Below are 23312 nucleotides of genomic sequence, written 5' to 3' on the forward strand. Positions count from 1 at the left end.
CTTAAGAAAGAAAAAAAAAAACAAAAAAAAAAAAACAAAACACAACATAAAAGCAAGGTTTAAAGTGCATAGAAATTAATTGAGAAAGTAGCAAGCATAATCAATTTTTAATAAAGTTCATTGACCTCAATATGGATTCAGTATGATGTATTCAAGTTATCAGTTTTATGTTTTCACAGAAGTTCTTCATAATGTGAAACAACAGCTCCACTAGGTCACACAGTAGTGGAGTAACACACTTGTCACTTCTTTCTTCTGCTCACTCAGCCATGCTTAGCATATGCATGGCTCAGTGTATGGAGTGTCTATAGCATGCCATCTTTTATACCTGTGATTTAGCAGAGTGAGTGGCAGCTCTCTTGAATTCAAGCTGCATGACTGGCAGCTTTACTTCACAAGGTGGCACTTACTTGGTCTGGTTTCTTTTGTAGCTGTGTCCTTGAGCTTGTATTTTCCTGTTTTTTTCTTTCCCTTCCCATAAAACAACTTTTACACCTGCTGTCTAGCCATAACAGAGATGTGTGAATGTATAACGGTAGTGAGAGAAGCCTCCATCATTCACTCCATGCTTTGAGCAGATGCAGGGTGACGAGCTGTATGAACCCTCACTTAGGCTATTCATTATGCTGCCCCTGTTATAAACCTTTTACACCTTATCACAAGCTTCTCTGCCCTCAGTGTCATGTTGCCTCTGCTACCCAGCAAAACAGACAACACAAAGAGACTCTTCTGCAAACTGCTCTTTCATTCCTTTAGATCTTAAATCCATAAAAAAATGTTGCAAGAGGTATAGCACCTGTTCCTTCTTGGACTTGGCCCACAGCCATGGGCTGTCATGCAAGTTTCATAAATAGGAATGTTTGTATCTGTAAAAATGTAGACATTTGTGCATGGTTTATAATTAAATAAGACATAGCAAGCAATGTATTATAGTACAATAACAGCTACTCTCACTGCCATGCATTGTCAAGATGACAAACTGGAAGTTATAGTATCTATCACATGCCCTCATCTGTAAATCTGTTAGTCCTCGTTATCATTACTGGATGTAACTCAAATACTAAATGAAATGCAGTTCGGACTGGGAGAGCTCTCAGTGCTTGATCTGATGTCAGCGCTTGGGCTTATGTGTATTTTAGGTTTCAGTATCTTTTCTGTAACACAGAAGACGTTTTCCACAGTAAAGTCTGTAAAAGAGCAGAAATTGATATATTGGGTTTTGAGGAAGGGACTGGGCAGTGGTGTCTTTCTTTTCAATTTTCAGAGATAATAAATTAATTTTAATTGGACAAGTTAGAAGAACTCAGGTCAATATGCAGTCTATATTTTCCCTTAATTATATCAAAACTCATAATGAAGAATAAGTATGTATTTTCACCATGGCAGACATTAGCACTGGTGATCCGTACTCATTTTGTGTGTGTGTGCATGTGTGTGCATATGTGTTTTGATGTGTACGTGAAAAAATTAGCCCCTAACTCAGGTGATACAAGTATACAGACTGAGTGCCTGAAAGTTCATATACCTGCTGGTCAAAAAGACTCTGTTCCTTTAGTTTATCAGTGGCATGTAAAAATTTGTTAATGTGCAGACTAGCTGCATTGTTCTGCAGAGAATTTCCCATGCACCCATTAGAAGATCAGACAAAACATAACATGCAATAAACTTTTGGCCTTCCCTCAACAACATTATCCTGTTGCCTTGAACTAGGAAATCATAGACTGTTTAAGGCTGAGAGCTGAGCTAACTCTGGGAGTTGCATCATGAAACTTTCAGCGTCTGTAATAATTCAGGAATGTTTCTATCATCATATGCACACAGGTAATGATTTAAGAACAATATTCTCACATCTTGCCAGTACCAATTATTAGGAAATCATGACAGCTGGAATCATTGGGTCTGTGTTTGACAGACAGTGGCCTTCTAAGGCATTGGTGTTAACATGGTATGGAGACTTGGAGCAAGATGTCTTTGCCATAGCTGGTCACTTGGATTGAGAACCAGAATTCAGGTCATGATGAGACAAATCTCTGCCTGAACTTGCAAAAGAACTACCTAAGAGCTTTCAAAGTTCCTCACCCACTATTTGATCTGAGTTTTTTTTTCCTAGGATGAACTTTTAATCCTGCAATTCTTTTCTAAAGCTTGAAGGTTTGTCTCAATTCAAGCTGCTACTCAAATCTTACAAAGTAAGAACCACTTTTTAGCAAGTTATTTGCTGGTCTTTGGTTACATTTTCCTTTTGTTGATGTAGTAGTTCCCACCTTGTGCTGAGCTGTTGCAAGGACTGGAGAGCCACCTGTGATGCACTGAGTGATCGTGATATGTTACACTGATATGTAACAGTGTCTCCCCACACCTCAACTACAAACAAGGACAAGCAGATTTTTCGGCTAATTTGCTTGATAAACCAACCAAGGGAGCCAGACATCTTACCACAAACTTGAATGAAACTTCTGCTGCTTTGTCCAGCTCCTTGAAATCTGCTGGCCAACCCCCCACCTGGGCTGCCTCACCCCTCCTGTAAGTTCTGGGTGGAATAGGTGGTGGTCTTACTGATCTTCTTCGTCGCATTGATGAGATGTTTTCTGTTGTGCAGAGGAGATGTGAGAGAAGAGGACACATGATGAAGGCAGTAGGTTGGCTTTTTCAGATGTTCCACTAGATGCTGGTAAATACTCAGGTCAGGAAACTGTACCAGAGACCTCCCAGAATGGGTCTTTTTTAAGAGCAGTCCCATCAGCCTTGTGTTAGCCTGAATGAGGTCAGAGGAGGAACTTCAACAACATTGTGAAAAGCCTTGTATGCACAGGGGCATAATCTGAGAAGTCATAAAAGCACTCCGCAAAGGACTTTAAAAGGAAAGTGGAGCTATTTGGGTATCAGGAGGTGCTTCTATACTTGCTTAAAGCTGCAGTTCAAGGTTGTACTTATACATGTGTTTAAGCACTTGTTGCAGACTCCAAGATGCACATAAGGCTGGATGCAGAAGTTTTGGTGTTTGGGGAATGGCAGGGAACTGCAGCACCAGTCACTGTTTCCTATCCATGGCTGGAACACTCTTACCCTTCACCCCCACATTAAACCTCTCAACTCTTAAACCACTTCTGGTGAGTGGGTTTTCAGCTATGAGAACAGAACGAATTACAGCAAGCTTTGCTATATAGTATCACTCTCGGGATCTCTGCTGACACATGCGAAAATAGCTAACATGGAATTGATGCATACCTAATGAATTGCAGAGGCCAGTGGACCATGGAAATAATGTCATTGCATGGAAAGCCATGCATTCCTCCCTACCCCAGAAGAGAAGTGATTAGTTATCACCTATCTCTTTAACTCTGTATTTTGTTGGTTTTCTTCTTAAAAACCATCCCAAACCCCAATATTTGCAATAGTGGAGTAATGAAAAATACCAGCTTTATTATATATCCCAGTACATAACCTGTGCAAATGTGGTGTGACAGAAGACTGCGAGTACAAACAAAGGCATGATTACAATGGGACTTCTGGTGTGTGTGTTCTTCTATGCCTCTTCACTTTGCAATGGCTTCATTTAAAACAAACCACAACAACAACGAAAGCCAGATCAGTTTTTAAAGACTAGGGCAAAGACGAAAATTCAAGGTCTAAGGTACAATTAAAATAATAAATTTCAGCATAGTTTATAGGCACAGTAGATGCATTAATTTGTGCTTTGCTTCAGGCTAGTGCTTTTCGACTAATGACATCTAATTATATTAAGATATTAGGCCCAAATTAGATATTTAGATATTTAATTCCTACTGAAATCATGGGGAGTTAGATCGCAAAATACCCTCAGTATACTGGCCTCTTTCTCACATCTCACTGGCATATGGGAGGAAATATTTACATTATATAATGTTTTAGATTACTCATGGATCACCTTAAACACTCTGGAGTTGATCCTTAGGTGGAAGAAATTGCCATAGCTGCACTGAAGTTAATGGAGTTGTAACAATTTACACTATTTGACAAATCATCTCACAGAAGTTACAGCATAATCTGGCACCTTGGTTGCTATAGAGGCACTCAGAGAAGTAGCTTGATTTTCAGAGGTGCTGATGTATTGTCATCTTTTTATTCTGTCTGCGCTGAACTACAAGACAGGATCCAAAGCTCCAGTCTGCCTTTCAAAAATAAGCCCTTTAAGTAGCTGTAACATGAGATATTTCTGTCCCCAAAGTTGAATTTGGTTATGGCTGGGTATGATTTTATTGGTCAATGTACATATGTGGCATATGGTAGCTCTTCATAACCGATGTTATTTTATTATGACACCTAAATCATTGCAATTACTGCAGTGGTTGAGGATATAGGCATTAACAGCTCTTCAGAGGGAATAAACATGTATATGTTTAAATCAAAGTTGCATGAGAACAGGAGATTTTAGTGCTTCTTCTACTACAGTGCAAATGGGCTGTTTTGATGGAGAGCAGGTCAATTTTTTCCTCATCAACTGATCAAGGAACAGAGGAGATAATTACCAAACGTGAGGAGAGAAAAAAGAGATTTATTTTAATGAAAGAATGTAAACCCAGTTCTAAAGGCAGTCCTCTTCATTTCCAGCAATAATGGTGAGGGTTGGACTTTTTTCCAATCAGCACATGTTGCGTAAAGCAAGAAACAATAGAAAAGTATCAGTTAACACATCCCTTTTTGTTTTAAAAACTGCTTATTTACAAAACAGATTTTTTTTTCCTCCAAAACCCCATTTTGATTGCAAATGTGGTGATATTTGAAATTAGATATCAAGGAAAGCCTGGAAGCAAGAGAAATATTTTACTTTTTCTTGTGAAGAACTTTGTTTATCATTGCCTGGCTAAGTTTCCTATATGTCCTGCCCACTGTAAGGTTATATGAAAATTTAGACTTGTTAAATTTCATCCCATTAATAATTGCCCAATGCTCCAGTCTATCTAGACCCCTCTGCAAGGCAACTTCTCTCTCAAGAGAGTCAACAGCACCTCCCAGTTTTGTATCATCAGCAAATGTGCTAATGGTGCCTAGCACCCAGTATAATCTTCTCCCTAATTTTTCCAGGAACTGAGGTTAGACTAACAGGTCTGTAGTTTTTGTAAACTGGAATAACATTGGCTATCTTCCAGTCAGCAGGGACCTCCCCAGACTCCCAAGACCTTTGGTAGATGATTGAGAGGGGTCCTGCCATAACATCCGCTAGCTCCTTCACTACTCTGGGAAGGAGCTACTACTACTCTACTTCCTACCAGCCCCATGGACTTGTGAACATTCAGCTGATACAGCTGGTTCCTTACAATTTTAGTGTTCACAAAAGGAAAGTCACTGTCCCACACTTGTGGTCCTCCGACTCAGGGGACTGGGCAGCCCAAGGTCTATCAGTATTATTAAAGACTGAGGCAAAAAAAGCATTGAATGCCTCCGCTTTTTCTTCATCTCTATTAGTCAGGTGACAGTCTTCAACAAGTATCAGCCCAATGTTTTCTTTAGACCTCCTCTTGCTATTCATGTACTTAAAAAAGCCCTTCTTGTTATCTGACACAACACTGGCCAGTTTCAACTCTAACTGCGCTTTGGCCTTTTGTGTCTTCTCCCTGCATATATGAACCACAGATCTGTAGTCTTCCTGCAAAGCCTGACCTCACTTCCAGAGATCATAAAATTTATTTTTCCTCTTGAGCTCCATGAGAAGTTCCCTGTTCAGCCAAGCGGCACTTCTGCCCTGCTTGCTTGACTTAGAAGACAGTGCGATTGCCTGCTTCTGTGTTTCTAAAAGGTGGCTCTTAAAGACTGACCAGCACTCGTGGACTCCTGAGGCCTCAAAAGCAGATTCCCAGGGTACTCTGCTGAATAACTCCCAGAATAGTTTGCTCTCCTGAAGTCCAGGGTAGCAACTTTGCTATCCTTTTTTCTCATTACACTGAAAATTTTAAACTCAACCATTTCATGATCACTGTGGTCAAGACAGCCACCTACCATCACATCTCCCACGAGTACTTCTCTATTCACAAATAGCAAGTCTAGGAGGACATCTTTCCCAGTTGAGTACTCATGACAAGAAGTTATCTCCTACAAACTTCAAGAATTTCCAAGACCTGCTTGTCACAGCAGTATGATATTTCCAGTTATGGCTGGGAAGTTGAAATCTCCCATAAGGACAAGGGCTACCGATCCAGAAGTTTCTCCTAATTGCCTGTAGAATAACTCATCCGTGCTCACATCCTGGCTGGGTGATCGGTAGTAGACACCCACTACAACATCTCCCTTGTTTTCCATCCCCATAATTCTCACCCAGAGGCTCTCAACCACATCATCACTAACTGTAAGGGCTGTACAATGAAACCTCTCCCTTATGTATAGTGCGACACCTCCACCTCGCCTGCCCAGCCTCTCTCCTGAACAGCCTGTAGCCCTCCATCTCAACACTCCAGTCGTGAGACTCATTCCACCAAGTCTCAACAATACCAATGATGTTGTAGCTCTAGGAGCTGCCCAACGCTTCCAGTTCATCCTGTTTGACTCTCATACTGTGTGCGCTGGTATATAAGCATTTCAGATACGCTCCTGAGCCCTCCGTGCTCCCAGGAGCAGTGTAAATGTTCCCACTAGCATTGCCACCCTCAGGCAATGCCATGCCAACCCTTGGTTTACCTACTGCAATCTTGTTGGTATCCCCTTCCCCCATCAATTTGAGTTTAAAGCTCACTCGATCTGTCCCACCAGCTTACACCCAAAGGTGCCTTTTCCCCGTCGGGACAGGTGGATCCCGTCAGGCCCCAGCATATCTTGTGCCTCAAAGGCTCTTCCACGGCTTAGAAACCCAAAGTTTTGGGGGAGGCACCAGTCCTGGAGCCAGGACTGTTGCTCGCCTGTTTCTTCCAAAGTCTCCCCGCGTTACTGGGCGGATTGAGGAAAACATTACCTGTGCTCCTGAATCCTTTGGCATTCTTCCCAGGGCTCTGAAGTCTCTTTTGATTGACCTCAGACTTTTTGTTGCAACATCATTAGTACCCACGTGGAAGAGCAAGACTGGACGGTAGTCTGAAGGTTGTACTAGGCCCCTTCAGTCTTGTGGTGACGTCCCTGATTTGGGCCCCAGGGAGGCAGCAAACTTCCCTGAAAAGAGGGTCCGCTCTGAAAATGGGTGCTTCCATTCTGCACAGCAGGGAATCACCAGTGACCATGACTCGCCATTGTTTCTTCTTGGTGCTGGTCTTAATGCAGGTTTTGTTGCGAGGGGTTGGTCTCTCTGACCTTGGCAAGACTGCTTGCACAGGTTCCTCCTCTATCTCATTATGCGCTTTGTCTACCGTACCCAGGGCATCGTACCTATTCTGTAAGGGTATCTTAGAGGTTAAGGAGGGGTTTCTCTTACCGCTCCGTGGTGTAACCATCTTCCACCCCTCCTTATCCCTTGTAAAGCTGCCTGCCTCCTGGCACAAAGCAGATCCTGGACCTGCCTCCGTAGCGGCCATGCTGAGTTGGCTTCCATGCATCATAGATGGCAGAGTATGGCTCCATTGATCAATCTCCGTCTCAGACTCTCGAATACTCCTCAGTCTGCCCACCTCCTCCTGCAGCTCGGCCACCAGGCAGAGCAGCTCATCGTCAATCTATCTGGTCACACCTCCCACAGGCTTGCTTGCAATCACTTTCCACCTCTAGGAATATCCCTTCACACATCCCACAGCCAGGAACCCGCATGGTCGCATGCTTGAACAGGCGCTCTGTCTGTGTGGCTGCATTTGTTCTACCAGGTGCTAGAAGCTCAGGAGAAGCAGAGGACACTGCCTTTTGTTGGGTGCTGCCAGCAGCATCTGCCCACTGCCAGGCGTCTGCCCGCTGGGAAATATGTATGCTTGTCTGTTGCAGTCAGCTGGGCTGATTGTTTTAGCCTGCTTAAATCTCCTGCACTGCCGGGTGCAGGCTCTGCCCCTTGCTGCCTCTTCCAACCAGCAGGTCTGGGTTCAGTTGCTCAGGGAATGCCCCCTGTTCAGCCAAGCCTATCCTTGTCCACGTATATCCCTTGTGTGTCTGGCGTGTCTCCCTCATGTATCTGGCATGTCTCCTGCTGCTGCTTGCTGCTGCCACTGCTGGTGCTGCTTGTACTGCTCTGGTGTACATTGCAGTCAGCTGCGCTGATTGTTTTATGTATGTGTATTCTTTCATTACACAGGGATATTCAGCTCCTCATATCCACAAATGTTCTGGAGGTTTGAGACCATAAATTCAAAGCAAACATCAAACCAGGTCCTTTGTGCCTGTTCAAATGACTCTAGAAACTCCGTACCCATATGTGGCACAATGAATTTCCTTTACTGAGAGCTCTTTTTGAAAACTGTACCTAGGTTGACTTCAGAAACATCATCAGTTTTGTTTCAGCCTGCAGTTTGCTCAGAGCTATATCACTTTCCTAGGCAGAAAATACCTAATGCCAGGCACAATCTGTTACGCCCGGGTTATCATGTCCTAAATAATCAAAGCAATGATAATAATAGTGTGACTGTAATCACCAAGTGAATATGATAGGTGAGGAATGTTAAGGATCAAATGAAGTTAATACACATCTAAAGTGAACAAAGGCAACAAAGACCTCCTATTTGGATTGTTGTATCTTCACAACTGGTGTCTGCTTGGTCTGATGAGACATCTAAGTCTTTGTACATGCACAAAAAAGATAATTAAGCAATAATTGCATCTGATGCAGAGTATATGGTGGGAGGTGGGGGATAAACAGCTTGTGAATCAATAAACCATGAGGCTGCAGGCTGAGTTATTTATTGATTTATGACCTGTTTAGCTCCAAGTTTACTCCACATCTAATGCAATTATACCTTCTGGATTATACTTCATTTAAGAGGGAAGGAAAGTATATCTTTTCATCGAAGGAAATATATCTTTTCATCAAAGGAAACATGCTGTCTGCATTAATAATACTTCTCAGATTTGGATACTGCTTTGTTGCTGGATACAATTTGGTCAGATGTGACATTCAAAATCTAATGTGCTGTCTGCTTGACTTCAGCTTAAAAAGCCCTAACAAGTCACACCGCAAAAGAATTACAGAGCAAACCTATTAGAATCCATCAAATCATGTTACCAGCCTTAGCCTGTGCTGATTTAAGACATCGTGGAACAACATTACTTACTCCAACAGCAACCATGTAATATGTGAGAGTTAGTGGCCTTTTCAACCTGTGAGCAATACAAGGGACAAAAGCCAGGACTTCAACATCATCAAACACTAGACAAGTATGTGGCAAGCATCCTGCTTGCTGGGTTGTATCTGAAGCAGATGTGCCCTAGAGCACTTCTCAGATGACTTGCATCCAACAGTTTCAGGCTGAATCTTCAGGTCTGGGAAGACCATACTGGATGAGAAAATGATTGGGTGTGAAGAAGGAAAACTTCCAGCCAGCTCCACTGAGCAGCAAATGTGTTGAGGATGTTTTTTTTTTCCTTTTGCTCTCTTTTTTCCAGGATAGATACCCAAGAGCACACAGAGGACAGTCCTCTGGTGCATACAGGTGGCTTGCTTTGGGATCAACTAATCTGCAGGAAAAATGTCTCAGCTACAGGAGGGTGAAAAGAGTGGTATACAGGCTTGTGTCCACCCAGGGACAAAGTCTCATACTGGAGCCCACTCACATTCCTTCTCTATGTTGTCCTGTGCAACTTCTGTCTCACAGTCATCTCATCTGGAGCTGGAAGCCATGGAACATTTATTCTTAACGCTGTAAGAAAAGACCATTAGCAGGGTACTCAAATTCTTAGCACTCTGATTCCCCCGCAGATAATTCATTTCAGTGAACATGTTTCCTTGAAGCAATAAAAAAATTAATCTCCTTCATTCACAAGCCTAACCCTTCAGCTGTCTCTCTATAAATCTGTAATACTTTCTGTTGATTTGTGACCTCCATCTGTAGCTGTCAGCAGTATAATTTCCCTCACCAGTAGCCTAAACCTACCAGGTGCTAAGTGTCTCCTTGCAAAGTGCTGAAAGCCACACACAGCTTTGTTGTCATTGACTTCTCCTGACCATGTAGCATCTCCAAGGTGCCCAAATAATGATAAACTCTTTAAAGCAGATCAAGATGTGAACATTGTCCAGTGGAAATCACATCAGCATCATCCAAATATCTACCCAGTGGTGATATACAGAAATTCGTAGACATTATCACTTCAGTTTGTTTTCCAATAGACCTCTTCAATTTGCTCATTGAGAAGCTTTTGCTAAGCCTTCTCAACAGCAGAGACTGACTTGTAAAACTCAAAAAGTTTCTTTAATGACTATGAATTCATAAATAAAATCTGTTGTGGCTGGGTTCCCTCCAGCCCCTGGGAATATCAAGTCCCACAAAAGGAAAAAGTCCATAGGACTCAACTCCCAAGCATAAGCATGTCCAAGCCCTATTTTGTTCATCTTGTTGTCAAACCACAGCCACATTTCTGTTTCCAAAAGGCTGGGGAGCAATAATGTTTGTGAATCGTGTGGTTGCATGTGGCTGTTGTTTTATATCAAAAAGGTGCTTTTTCAAAGTATGTGGAATGCTGCCGACAGTTTTTGGGGAGATGGAAAAGGAAGGTCAGAGACTTAATCCATTGCTATCTGTGGGGTATAATGTGGGGATATAAGTTGATGTTTGGACCCAATTTTGGGGCACTTGGTCAGAGTTCAAGATGTCTTTAAGAGTAACTGCCCCGAGAGACAGGGAGTGTTTTGTAAAGCTCATCTGGTTATATTTGAGAAAACCTTGGTGTAGTGAAAAGGCTAGGTGGGATCCCTGGGAACAATTTTTGTTGTTATTATTACTATTTTATGAAGTTAGATTACTTTCTGGAATTGTGATGACTGTGTTGAGTGCCTGGTTTGGCCTGTTAGAGTTATGCAGTAGCTCTTGGTGAATCATCACCTTCCAGTATTGGGCCATCTGTTTAAGTCATCCCTAGACAGCTTGCCTGTTGCTCAATTCCCTTTGTTCCCTTCTCAGAGCAACATTAAGAAGCTATGACTTAGGCCAAATGTCTCAATGGACAGGACAGACAAGACTTCTCTACTCATCCCTCTCTGTGGGCTACCCAAACTTCAGATGCAGGGGCCCAGACCTTCATAGGCACCCTGAGCCCCTCTGCAGCCCACCTCAAGGCCAGTAGTTTGAGAACACGAAAAAGGCAGTGCTAGTGTTTTGGCCACACATTATGAGACAGGCCAAGTGAGGTTTCTTAATTTATTGACAGCATAGAGAAAGAAAAAGTTAGCAATGGGTCCTGGGACCCAAGTACAACTGGTGTGAACTGGCATAGCCTGCCACAAATGCTTGCTCTTCTTTTGGGTCGTGACACCAGTCAGTGGACCCTGGCTTCACCAAGAGACATTGTGGCCATCCACATCTTATTAATATCTTTTAATCTTGTTTTTATGTTGGGAGAGGGCATTTTTATTCCCTTTGTCTCAGCATTTAAAAGTGTGTTATAAACATCTAGGAACACAATAGTCACACTTTAAGCAAACATGCAGGGGATGTACCAGGATTTTGCTTCTGTATCTTTCTTTGCATTACTTATAATCAACCAGTACATTCAAAAATGCTTAAGATAGCTGTTGTACTGCTGTCAGAATGGCAAGCCTTTGGTTAATGCAGAAAGCAGTTCTGCCTCTCGCTGGGTAATGTCATTGATGTTACCCTACAGTCATCAGGAAGGTGCTTTTTTTTTTAAACGTTTGGACTGCAGATGTTGGGGGGGATGGGGAGGAAGAGGAAGGTGTTTAAAATGGATAGCTTCACTCCCTCACCCGAGACATCTCTTATGTATGTCACTGGGCTCCCAAGCAGGGAAGTCAACCAGAGAGATTGGATCCATCTAGTTCATTTTTTAAGAATCAGGTAAAGGGAAGTTATCCTTGGGGCTGCAGAGGAAGACAGATACAAAACATTCTCTTCCTTGACACAGGGTATCTGAGGCTGCCTGTGTTAACAGGGAGTCTGTGCCACTGAAGCCATGTAGTCTCCAGTGTTGCCTTGCTGCTGTAGGAATGTCTCTAGTCCTGCTGCAGGTTCTCATTTAAAATCTTGTTTTGAAAAGATATAAAGTCAGAGCTGTTAGTGATGTTCCCTTGGTACTATAAAGAGTTTGTAAATTAATTCTGTTTTATTTTTCTTTTGCTTTTCCTATGCGCAGGGCAGAGGAGTCATTACACTCTGAATTACGATACACTGACTGAAGACTATTACCCTGCATTTTTAACATGACATAATTATACTAAGTTTAGTGGTGCTATTATGGTTAAATTATTTAGTTCAATGCCTAAAGTCAACAACGTCTACTCATTGCCATTAAAAAATGGAGAATAACTCAAGAACAGCTTCATGGTTCCACAAGTAAATAATGCCATTTGCTACAAGTTGTTTTTCATCTCAGTAGAGACGGTAGTTTGAGAGCAGAAGATTTTTAGGGGCAAAGGGCAGTTGAAAAGTATGGAGGTGAAAATATATTTCATAAGACTTAAAGAATTATTTGCTGAAAATAATTTTTTCTTTTTCTGATACATTCAACCTCTCTCATTCCAGCTTACTGGGTTCAGAATAACTGTGTTCAAATGCAAGAAGTGTTACTTTAGACGGCATAAACTAGGGTGCCAGCTGTAGCATATATTTGTTTCTCCTTTTGATCAGCATTTTGGGAGCTATGGAAATGACTGTGCTACAGCTAAACCTGAAGAGGCACGCAGTTCTGTGATTTATATCAACTGGTGTGAAGTTGCATGCATCAGTTAAGTGACCATCAATGGCATTTCAAAAGCACCAAAGTGCCTGAGAAATTAACTTTATTTTGCAGATAGGATATAAGTTCCTAAGTCGTGTTGGCACTTTAAAACATTTTATCCACTGATGAATGCCTTTCAAGCTGATCCAGTGCTCTGACTGATGGATGAAATCCATGGAGTCTATATTCATTAATACCAATAATTTGGAATTAAAGCCAGTCTCTACCTCTTTTTTATGGGCATCCAGCAGATCTGGAGATGATAAGGTATAGTCTAGGAGTGGTGGCATTAAAGATAAGCTATTAGATAATTAGTGGAAATCAGGCAAAAGAAAGAAAAATGAAGGCAATCTTCAAAAATTGTGCAAACAAAATCCAAAACTGGTGCATTGTTTGTATATTGCCTTGGAAGCTAAGACTATAATTTTACCTTTAAACTGAGATTTCCAGAGAGCTTGATGTCCTCTTAATGCTGTCCCTAATGAATCTCAATATGGTTGAGAAAGTAACCTGTGTAGGTATTTAGGCACAGATGGTCCTGACTTGTGTTGCTTCTGTGATCCTATCCAGCCCTAATAGGCTGGGATTTTCTGATGTGTACAAAGTTGGTCTGGTATGTTGCTTTTTCAGGATAACTAAAAAGAAAGTTGTCTAAGAAATTAGATGTTCTGGATAAATATCTTTCTTTTTTATTTTAATAGTATGGAGAGTGTTATTACATTTTATTAATCATGTAAACTCACACTAATGTTTTTCCAAAAAGATGTATAAGCATAAACTGCATGATTAAAGGTTTCTGTGCACCCTATCTGCAACTTTGCAACCTTAATTGTATACAATTTAGGAAAAAATAATTTACTTATATTTTGATGATGAAGAAAAGAGGTTTTCCAATATTGAATAGTGCTTTATGAGTAATTTCTCTGAATTTGGCTGGTTCTTTATCACTGAAAGAAATATGTATATATTCTTCACTGTTTCTGGTTTAAGTTGAAAGAATAAAGACCCCCAAGCCAAACTGTAAAACTTAGTGTCTGAAAAGGCTGAGTGCCTTTAACCTTCAACACAGAGCGCCTTTATCCAAAATGCTAACTAAGCGATGCAGTGAAGCTGTTGACAAACAAAACAAAACTTAAATCAGTCAGACTGGAAAAGCCTCTTTGTCCTCAATGGTGCTTTCCCTTACACAGTTGTTCCGAAATTGTCATTCCATGCACACCCCAGTCAGCATACTAATGTAGTCCAAATTTCTGGAAAACACTATAAAAAGGAAAAGGAAAACAGCTTTCAATACTTCTTTATGTATCATGAGAAAACAAAAACAAAAGCAAAAAGGCACAAGCCAAGGGTTTTTTTACCCTTTTGGAAGTCATCTTGAAGAGATCAAAATTGCCAACAGCAGCAAACATACATCATTTTTACATAGATAAGAAGGTGCTGAGCTGCTCCGTAACAGTAACCAAAACAAGCTTTGCAATGGTATGTAAATCACTATCCATAAAGACAAGACAGCCCAAATTCCCATCTGTACATTAGTAAAATTGGAGCAGAGGCAATCCCTAATGGACATACATAATCCTGAGAGCCAGCCACCAATATACAGCTGGGCATTTGACAGGGTAAAAGGAAATCAAATCTAAACCTTTATACGCAAGTAAGTATGAAAGGAAAGAGTGTGTTCCTCAGCACAGCACAGTTATAGGCTCTAATCAGAGAATATAAATAGAAGTTATGATATTTAATTGATATTTAATTGATATTTAATTGAGTTAACCTCATTCAGTGCTCAAACCTAGGTCTTTGGTTTCTGAAACAGGCAAAGCAGTCGGTGTGAAGGATGTTAAAAAAAAAAAAAAAATCACTCCTTGCTGTCAGATGGACAAACTTAAGTTGGAAACACAGGATTTACCAGGATTTACTTCTTGCTTCATATCCCACAAAAATTCAAAGGTGTAATCATATCCAGATTCCTGCCCAGCAAGATATCTTCCAAGTAGGAGCCCTTCAGAATAGAACCGGCCCTGTTTTTTTCTCCTTATCCTTCCAGACTGATCAGGAATTACGCACACACTGGCAAAAGACACTAGATTAAATGTGCTCTCTTGCTCTTCCCTTCCTGACTTATTTCCATTTTTTTCACTCTTCTCAGTATTCTGAGTCTTGTGTTGTGGTGGGTTGACCTTGGCTGGTCGCCAGGTGTCCACCAAGCCTCTCTATCACTCCCCCTTCATCAACAGGACAGGGGGAGAAAATACAATGAGCTTGTCAGTTGAGAAAATGACAGGGAGATCACTTACCAGTTATCATCACAGGCAAAACAGACTCGACTTGGGGAAATGAATTTAATGTCAATTAACCAGAGTAGAATAATGAGAAATAAGAACAAATTTTCCCCCTCAACCTTCCCTTCTTCCTAGGCTCAACTTCACTCCTAACTTTTCAAGCCCCTCACCCAAAGCGGTGTAGGGCGATAGGGAATGGGGGCTATGGTCAGTTCATAACACTTTGTCTCTGCTGCACCTTCCTCCTTCCTCCACTTTTCCCCTGCACCAGCACGAGGTCACACCCATGGGATACAGTCCTTCACAAAATTCCCCAACAAGGGTCCTTCCCATGGGCTGCAGTTCTTCATGAACTGCACCAGCATGGGTCCTTTCCACAGGGTACAGTCCTTCAGGAACTGACTGCTCCAGGATGGGTCCCCCATGGGGTCACAGGTCCTGCTAGAAAACCTGCTCCAGCTTGGGCTCCTCTCCATGGGCTGCAGTTCCTGCCAGGAACCTGCTCCATTGCGGGCTCTCCACAGGGCCGCAGCCTCCTTCAGGGCACATCCAGTTGCTCCAGCATGGGGTCCTCCACAGGCTGCAGGGTGGATATTTGCTCCACTGTGGACCTCCATGGGCTGCAGGGGACAACCTGCTTATCCATGGTCTTCACCATGGGCTGCAGGGGAATCTCTGCTCTGGCACCTGGAGCACCTCCTCCCCCTCCTTCTTTACTGACCTTGGTGTCGGCAGAGTTGTTTCTCTCACATATTCTGACTCCTCTCCCAGCTGTGGTTGCACAGCAGTTTTCACCCTTTCTTAAACATGTTATCACAGAGGTGCTACCAACATCAGTGATGGGCTCAGCTTTGGCCAGCAGCGGATCCATCTCGGAGCCGGCTGGAACTGGCTCTGTCCAACATGGGGGCAGCTTCTGGCATCTTCTCACAGAAGTCACCCTTGCAGCTCCCCCGCTACCAAAACCTTGCCACATAAACCCAATATGTGTATTTAGGATAATATGGGCAGTAAAGTCCATGCATGTTTCTCTGTGGTCCCCTCTTCTGTGCAGACATTCAACACCCAGAAGACAGGCCTGTAATTCCCCAAAGTCACAATTGCCATGAGACACAGTGCAAAATCCTGGTCCTGAATGCATAGCCCTTTACTCCTTATCAAGCTAAAGAAATGCACCCAGTCCCTGAACATACAGAACGTATTGTGTGCTGTGTAGCATGAATGTTTACATGTAGGATCATTCATGTGGGATCCAGGCATTCTCATGAGGTGTCAAACATCCTGAGCTGTTTCATGTTTCTGCTATATGTAACCTGTCTTTATTCAACGTCTCCTGCTCCATGTCCATCTTATCTTTTTGGTGGTTTTTTTCATGGATATTTCTTCTTAATTATTCTCTACTTAATGTTTCTTTTCCTGGGTTCTACCTATCCAGGCTTTGTAGTGTTCGTTACATATCAAGGTTATACCAACGGATCTCCAGCCGACCCGGGCTGGGGAAGGAACAGTCAACACACGCAGTGTGGGTGTTCAGCTCCCCCGTTTATTGCGCAGTAGTTTACCTTTATACTCCCAACAGTAGGCGTGTCATGTTATAAGGGGCGGGGACAAAGGAGGGTCGACCTTTCACTCTTTCCGTACAGCGCGTGATCTTCCGGTCGCCAGCCCTTATCTTACTACAAGGCATGAGCTCAAACATGAGATCAATTTTCTATTAAAACCTTAGAGTTTATTGCACATTAAATAGATCTATATTTTGCAATATCTGAGCATTAGTCATGCACTTGTGCTGGAGTTTAGGCACTTTACTCTTACAGGGCCTGTACTGAAATACTGAACTTGTTCTAGGAGACTTCAAAACTTTGATTTATTCTCTCCTAAATCAGCGTTACAGTTTTGAACAATGTATCATTCAAAATGAACTGATATTTCAAAATAATCTGTTTTTTCAGTTAAAAAATGAAACCAACAAACATTGCAATTTGAAAATGCCAGAATTCTGAATTTCTCAGGACTTAGGCTTTGAGGTTTTTTTAATTAAAATTGAAATTACATAAACTAACCTTTTCTTGGGGAGAAAATTAGTGTTTTCATGTGCCTGTGTTTTCCAATGGAAAACTACATTTTTGAGAAATACTCTTCCAGCTGGCTTATCTGACTAAAATGCAAATGTTTCCACAAACTTCAGATGAACATAATTGCTCTTCTGAGAGGACACCAGGATTAATGGCTGCAGGGAGAGCATCCAATATATGTGGATTTTAATAAAGTCATGGAAGCCATTTCTACATAATTCACATCTCAAAATCAATTCCTGTAGTAATACTCCCAGGTGGACTGGAAAATAGCTGATTGATTGTAATACTGAGGTAGGATAAAGGAATTGCAATATATCCTCTGGTCAGGCACTTTCTGGTAAGAAATTTGCAGGTGTCCAGTCAGAGGTCCAGTCTTGTTTAAGTTCTGTTATTTATTCACTGATTTCTCCTATAATAAATGTAGAATTCATGGGACTGACCATGCTAGATGAAGAGTTCTTGCAAAAAAAGAGAACAGAGAAACAATGGAAAGATAATTAAACAATCAAAGCAAGTGTCAGCAAAAACTGAAGGAAAGTTAGAGAAGGTGTATATTTGTATTTGTGAAAATAAACAAGCTGTGGCATGTACATTCTGGCTGGCACAATTTCTGGAAGGAAATGGGGCTGTGGAATATTCTTCATACCATGCATGACCCCTTCTAGAGTTTACAGAGCTGAGATTTGGCCTCAGCCTGCCAAATCAAAACGTAAGTTAAAAATTTTTCCATGAATATGTAGCATATTCCTCTGGGGGACAGTTAGCTCTTCAATGGACTAAATTGCCCTCAAGAGATGGCTGTCTCTCCCCAGCACCTATATAAAGAACTTAGCATGACTGAGCTCCCATTCAAGAGCCTTTGGGATGTGTCTAAAATTCACTGGGCCGAGTACAGCTTTCAGTTTTTGTACTGCTATGACTGATTTGACATATTACAGGACCAAAGATCGTTGTGGAGGCCACACTACATCTCTTTGCTAAAAAAATACATATTGCAAAGATATAACAAACATAGGAAGCTTTTAGTAGTGTGATACCTTACTTTTTGATGTTTAACACATGCACACACACTGGCCAGGAGCTGCTTTCTGCATAGAAGATGTGTCATGTCTTGATGGTCAAGTCTCTCTTTTCTGGCAGAGATTTTTATAGCCCAGAGATCGTGGCATACCTGACTTGTTTCCTTTAATGGTCCTGGGTGCTTCAGTCTCCATGCCAATCAGGCGTAAGCTTGCTGTTTTTATGGAGAGATGAGCATTAATCTCTGGTATAGGCATTACTTTGAATATATGTGAAAAGGACCTGTAGTATTTACAATAATGTTGTTATTGACTGTATTGGCCAACATGGCATTGTTCTAAAATTAACCAAATTTGAAGCAATTCACATCCAAATCTGCCTCCTCCCAGGAACCTCAACTCCTAGCATTATAGAAAACCTCAATTTCTGTTCTTTTCTGCACAATGCAGGCACAGTCATCATGGGCCCTGTTGTGCTCTCTCTCTCCTGTCCTACAGTGCCTTAATCTGGAAAGAGTGTGGCTATTCTGACTACATTTTTACTTTGGTAGGTGTTGTAGAAGTCATTTTTAGCTCAAATAAGGATCCAAAGGCCTGTTGAAGCCTTAGACTGCAAGCTGTGAACTTTCACCTAGATACGCTGACCACATGCTGAACTCTTACCTAGCTACATGAAGAAAGGCCCTGAAACAGGTGCAAACCAGGAAGATAAGGTAGCCAAAACAATCAGCAGAAGCTGCAGCTAATCAAGATAAGAAAAGGAATGTCCTGCCTGGAGACTGGGAAAGGATCCAATAAGGAACAAGAAGACCCCAGACCTAAATATCACTATTGGACCAAACTATCGCATGAGGGGAGGGGAGCATAGACTGTAATTGCCCAGGGATTTCTTTGTTTGGGGTCCCTCTCTGGAGGCTCTCAGCTTGAGCTGTTCTTCACTGCTGTACCACTCAAATTCACCTGGTGTACGTCATGTCAGAGACTCTGCTTTGGGGAAACCGAGGGTCGAGCCTGAGGGGAGAGGAAGCACCCGAGGGTGAGTGTGTGTGTGTGAGCAAGGAGTTAAAAAGGGGTGCTCGTCAGCTCAATAGAGCTGCCCGCTGTGAAGAGACTCTGGTCCTAGCAGTTAAAATCTCAGGTGGTGTGTGTGCAACTCCCTGGATGGTGTGTGAATGCTCAGGTGGCAGCTGCTCCCTTAACAGTAGGAAACCTTGGTCAGAGCCAGCCCTGCTGAAATCCCACCTGCAAATGGATCCGAGTTGAAAATCTGCATGGTTTAGACCACAGTTCAAATGTTCATGAGCTGAACATCACCCTCACACGCTTAAGTTAAGTTAAGTTAAGTATCTGATCAGAATTAGCTGTTTTCTTGAAAAGTACTTCACCTTCCCTGTGCCTGCTCCGTTGACTCTCTTTCACCACCAAGTAACAGGCCTCTGCCTTCTAGGCATGTTAGTTGCATTCACACAACCAAATTCCTGCTGTTTTTTATGCTCAGTGATACTGGGAACTCATTTTGTATGGTACTGGTTTTAACTTTGGATTTGTTGCTATACCTGTCCTCAGATGTGTACTGTCTCTGCTTTCTGTATGCTTCCTCTTTAATTTTCAAGCCATTAAAGATTACCATTGTTGCCATAATGTTTATTAACATTTCTCTTTCTCATGTGTTGAGGAACTTGCCTTCGTGCCTTTTACTACAGTAGCCTGCTCATCTATGCTCTTTTTTTTTTTTTTCCTGAGCGACCCTAGCTACCAATTCCTTGTGTATGAAATCTGCTTTTTGCCAAGCCTGGTGTCTTATCCTTCTCTGCTCAGATTTCTGAACTTCATCACTTTGCAATCACTGTTGTCTAAATTGCTTCTGCCTTTCAGGTTCTCATCTGTCCCTCAGGTCACCCCACAAAAGAAACTATATTAGGTACCCACCAATTGAAAAACACTGGTCTATAACCTGCTGTATTGTTTTCCTAGCAACTGTCTCTGGACTTGGTGATACATGTAGTGTTAATGCACTTACAAAAACCTCCTGTATACCAGGGTGAAGGGGATTGCATATGAACGTGCACAGAAAAAAGCAACAAAGCACTCAGCAATTCTCTTACCACTGGGAAGCTACCTTCATCTGTGGCTGTGAGGATACCAGACTGTCTGTCTCCCGAGCCATGTAAAGGAGTCCCCTGCCTCAGGACCAATGGCCAAAGGTGTAACAGCTGTAAATGAGAAATGGGAATTAGTTCTTAGATAGCCTGTTAAACTGGTAGCCCAGCTCCTGATTTCCAGCTTATTTCACCTGGACATTTTATATTATAAACTAATTATAAGGGATGGCTGATTTGATAGGTGCACAGAGAAGGCAAGGTGCTTGAAGGAAAAAAAACACCCAGCTGTGGAGATTTATGATGCTTTTGACAGATTAGCTGTAATTTTCCAGCTCATCAATTGGAATTCCTCCCTACTTCTTCCATGTGCTGGGAAAAAAAAAACCTCAAACTCAACTAAGGGAGATACTACTGGGCCCCGGGAAGCATGACAAAATGACAAAATTCTGTGAAAGGAGAAGCAAACAAGGACAGGAAATGGCTATAAAGAAAAGAAGGAAAAAGGAAAAGGAACTTCAATGACATTGGCAACTAATTTAAAAGAAAGCCTTAAAAAAGAAAAGCTGTCAGTTTAAGCTGACACTCTTGCACTGTGAAGATGCCTTTCTAAAAAGTCACTTCAGGAAGTTTTTTACCTCTCTTCCCCAGCACCTCCACCACAACAGCTCAGTATATTTCCTTAAGGAGCTGCTGTAACACTGTTCCATGTGGGACTGTTCTGGATACAGGGTTGCTGAGGTGCTCAGTGCTTTTTTTTTTTTTTTTTTCCTTCTCTTTTGTATGCCTTTTTTTTTGGGGGGGGGAGCATGGAAAGAATCATAATTCATGTAAAACATTTATTTTAAAATCCAGCTTCTGGAAAAAAAACCCACAGTTTGGTCTATAAAGCTATTGGATGATTGATCACCAAAAAAATTTCATAATTACATTGAAAAATCAAAGTTCCAATTATGTGCTAGCTGGCAGCACCCCCAACTAGCAAACAAATCCCCAGCATTGCCAGCCATGCAGTTTGGGTGACAGTGTGAACACAAAAAACACATCCCTTCACAAGTGTGCTGTGAAGGTGGATTAATGAATATTCATTGTGTGCACATGTCCAATTTGGTAGTGATACATTGCAGAATTAGTAATTCTGTCCTGAGGGGAGGGTTTGGAAGCATTGCAGTAAATAAGAACTGGTGTGCATTAAATCAGACCACACCAGGAATTAAAAGAAACAGAAAGAAATAATGAAGAACTAGCCATTCAGTGAGTGAAACAGAGATCCAGGGGGAGCCAAATATTATAGCACCATATTATTAGGTAGTGTCATAAAACTTGTGCAATGGAAAGGCAAACTAAGGTATCGCAGATAACTGTTAATACTGAAATTTCCAAACTTTCAAGTGCTGAACTCTATAAAGGAACATACTTTAAATGGAAAATTATCTCTACAATACAATATTGCAAGATATTCAATACTCCTTTGTATAAAAATGAAATAGGTTCAGCCTTGGAGTTAACATCTGTTTGGGGAAATTTATAGGATTACAAAAAGAAGGTGTTCTAGCTGCTAGTCACAAACAGTCAGGAATGAACCTTTCCCCAGGAAACGTGTGTGCGGAAGTATCATTGCTGAGACCTGGAGGAAAAAAACAGTTACAATTTTTGACACTTGTAAGAGCCATCAGGAGACTGAAGCCACTAAAAGGCTCAGCTTAAGGATGTACTATGCAACTCTAAGGGGCTTTTGTGCTAGAAGACTTGTTACCTGGAGGCCACTTTCAGAGTCTTTTTCATCTCCTTCCTGGTATAAAATAAAAGACCAGAGAGAGCTCCTTTTCTCATCCATACCTCAGACATTTGCACAGCAAGGCCCTGAGTGTTTTACTAAGTATGGAGCTGTGCAAGGGCTGAAAGGACCAGTTCTTGCAGCCTGGATCTTAGGCAGTCCTCTACCCCCAGGCAGGCTGCATGCCAAACGCCTGCAAAACATTGCCAGTCATATGCCCGCCTTGCACACAAATACACCAATATAGCAGCAGGATAACTGTGTTATTCTGCAGTTTTGGGAGCAGCACTCTCAGGGCTCTGTTAGTTTTCAGGTTCATTTGCCTCCATTTTGAACATGAAGAACAAACGTTTTCCAAAATTAAGGTTTTTTAGCAGAAGTAAGGTTTAGTCAAACAGTTTGGGTTGGTGGTGCAGGGCTTGTGCCTTGTTCCGTTTCTCAGTAGCTTTACATTTGAACAAAAATATTTCAGCTGGCAAGCATTTTAAATGTAAGTCTTTGAGGCTCGAGTGATGCTCTGCTTCAAAACTGCAACAGCTTCTGCCCCCATCTTAGCAGTTCATGACACTTGCCAGCTGAAACTCTGTGACCACGTGCTAGCTGCTTGGTTTTCTAAGAGAAAGCCACTTTGCCTTTGAAAAATCACCCTTTGAGCACTTGACATGGAGGCTGTTTCTTTTCAAAGTGAAGATGATGGTGTTAATACTTAAAAAGGAACACACAACATGAGCACTTGACATGGAGGCTGTTTCTTTTCAAAGTGAAAATGACAGTGTTAATACTTGAAAAAGAACACACAACTTCCATATATTTCCCACAGGCAGAAATGAAAGGGGACATTTCTTTGCACCCTAAATGCTAGAGCATCTTTCCTCCTGTGAAGCATGAAGTTGTCTCTACTGCACTCTGAAAAGAAGAAAAGAGGATAGTATGGTGTTAGTAAAATTGAAAAAAACATTGTGTGCATAAGATTCAAAACAGCATTGTGGATTAAACTTACTTCATCAAAAACTTTGGCTCCTAGTGAGATGATTTGTGCTTTGTCTTATCCCCTCACTTTTGTAAAAACAAGTATCTAGTTAAGGGGAGGGAGATATTTTGTGTTTTCTAGCTTGCTGAACAGGCATATTTATTTTAGGGTCAGTAGGAGCAGCCCTCTTTCTTAGCCACCTCAGATATCCCAAGGAAAGCTCGATCTGTGGACTGATGCCACATTTGCTTCTATGGAGCTTGACCTGATTTGGCATTTTGGAATTAAATATTTACTTTCCCCTTCATCCCACCTTATGACC

The 23312-nt window shown here is 41.8% G+C and overlaps 1 pseudogene; it reads right to left on the minus strand.

Moving 5' to 3' along the window:
• Positions 1-6702: 6702 nt before the first annotated feature.
• On the minus strand, positions 6703-8124 carry LOC148051518 (uncharacterized; annotated as a pseudogene).
• Positions 8125-23312: the final 15188 nt, after the last annotated feature.

This window comes from Nipponia nippon, unplaced genomic scaffold (genome assembly GCF_047370975.1).
Source record: "Nipponia nippon isolate SJK-2023a ecotype South Korea unplaced genomic scaffold, ASM4737097v1 scaffold_6, whole genome shotgun sequence".
NCBI lineage: Eukaryota > Metazoa > Chordata > Aves > Pelecaniformes > Threskiornithidae > Nipponia > Nipponia nippon.